This window comes from Solanum pennellii, chromosome 4 (assembly GCF_001406875.1).
Source record: "Solanum pennellii chromosome 4, SPENNV200".
Taxonomy (NCBI): Eukaryota; Viridiplantae; Streptophyta; class Magnoliopsida; order Solanales; family Solanaceae; genus Solanum; species Solanum pennellii.
In genome coordinates, this window is record NC_028640.1 from 46108696 (window position 1) to 46111112 (window position 2417).

Sequence of the window (2417 nt, forward strand, 5' to 3'; positions counted from 1 at the left end):
AAATGTTGAGGGAGAAAAAGCTTTATGCCAAATTCTCCAAGTGTGAGTTTTGGCTAGATTCAGTTTCCTTCATAGGGCACGTGGTTTCTAAGGATGGAGTGATGGTGGATCCTTCTAAGATCGAAGTAGTGAAGAATTGGGTAAGACCTACTAATGTGTCAGAAATAAGAAGCTTTGTTGGTTTAGCCAGTTATTACCGTCGATTTGTCAAGGGATTCTCTTCTATTGCTTCCCAATTGACGAACTTGACTAAGCAGAATGTTCCATTTGTATGGTCGGATGAATGTGAGGAAAGCTTTCAAAAACTCAAGACCTTGCTGACTACCGCACCTATCCTTACCTTGCCAGTGGAGGGTATGAACTTCATTGTGTATTGTGATGCATCCTATTCTGGTTTAAGTGCAGTGGTAATGCAAGAGAAGAACGTAATTGCGTATGCTTCGAGGCAATTAAAGGTGCATGAGCGTAATTATCCGACCCACGATTTGGAGTTGGCTGCGGTAGTGTTTGCATTAAAGCAATGGAGACACTATCTATATGGGGTTAAGTGTGAAGTCTATACGGATCATCGTAGCCTACAGTATGTCTTTACTCAGAAAGATTTGAACTTGAGACAGAGGAGATGGATGGAACTACTGAAGGATTACGATGTCACTATCTTGTATCACCCAGGAAAGGCTAATGTGGTGGCAGACGCCTTAAGTAGAAAAGCAGGGAGCATGGGTAGTTTAGCTCACTTACAAGCTTCTAGACGCCCATTGGCTAGAGAGGTTCAGACTCTGGCTAATGACCTTATGAGGTTGGAAGTAAATGAGAAGGGAGGATTTTTGGCCAGTGTGGAGGCGAGATCTTCTTTTCTTGACAAGATCAAGGGAAAACAGTTTAATGATGAGAAATTGATCCGGATCCGAGATAAAGTGTTGCGAGGAGAGGCTAAAGAAGCAACAATCGATGAGGAAGGTGTTTTGAGAATCAAGGGAAGGGTATGTGTACCCCGTGTTGATGATTTGATCAACACTATTCTGACAGAGGCTCATAGTTCAAGGTATTCTATACACCCTGGTGCAACCAAGATGTATCGTGACCTAAAGCAACACTTTTGGTGGAGTAGAATGAAGCGCGACATTGTTGATTTTGTTGCCAAATGTCCAAATTGTCAACAAGTAAAGTATGAACACCAGAGGCCCGGAGGAACACTTCAGAGAATGCCCATTCCCGAGTGGAAGTGGGAAAGAATTGCAATGGACTTCGTGGTTGGTCTTCCAAAGACATTGGGTAAGTTTGATTCTATTTGGGTAATTGTGGATAGGTTAACTAAGTCTGCTCACTTCATTCCGGTCAAGGTGACTTACAATGCAGAAAAGTTAGCCAAACTCTATATCTCAGAGATTGTTCGGTTGCATGGAGTTCCACTCTCCATCATATCAGATAGAGGTACGCAGTTTACTTCTAAGTTTTGGAGAACATTGCATGCTGAATTAGGTACTAGGTTGGACCTTAGTACTGCATTTCACCCTCAGACCGATGGACAGTCTGAGCGAACGATTCAAGTGTTGGAGGATATGCTTCGTGCATGTGTGATAGAATTTGGTGGCCATTGGGATAGCTTCTTACCCTTAGCGGAGTTTTCATACAATAATAGCTATCACTCAAGTATTGACATGGCCCCATTTGAAGCATTGTATGGGAGGAGATGTAGGTCTCCCATTGGGTGGTTTGATGCATTTGAGGTTAGACCTTGGGGTACTGACCTTTTGAGGGATTCATTAGAGAAGGTGAAATCGTATTCAAGAAAAACATTTAGCGGCTCAAAGCAGGCAAAAGGAATATGCAGATCGAACGTTAGAGACTTGGACTTTATGGAGGGTGAGCAAGTCTTGCTGAAGGTTTCACCCATGAAAGGGGTGATGCGGCTTGGTAAATGAGGTAAACTAAGCCCAAGGTATATTGGTCCCTTTGAAGTACTTAAGCGAGTAGGAGAGGTGGCTTATGAGTTAGCCTTGCCTCCAGGGCTGTCCGGAGTGCATCTGGTATTTCATATGTCTATGTTGAAAAGATACCATGGGGATGGAAACTACATCATTCGTTGGGATTTGGTTCTGCTTAATGAGAATTTGTCTTATGAGGAGGAGCCTGTTGCTATTTTAGATAGAGAAGTCCGCAAGTTGAGGTCAAGGGAGATTGCATCCATCAAAGTTCAATGGAAGAATCGACCATTTGAGGAGGCCACTTGGGAGAAGGAGGCTGATATGCATGAAAGATACCCACACCTGTTTACAGATTCAGGTACTCCTTTTCGCCCTTGTTCTTCTTATTGTGATCGTTCGAGGACGAATGATGGGTAAAGTGGTATCTATTGTAACGACCTGTTTAGTCGTTTTAAGCAGCAGATTTTATTTCTGGAAAAACTGCCAGAG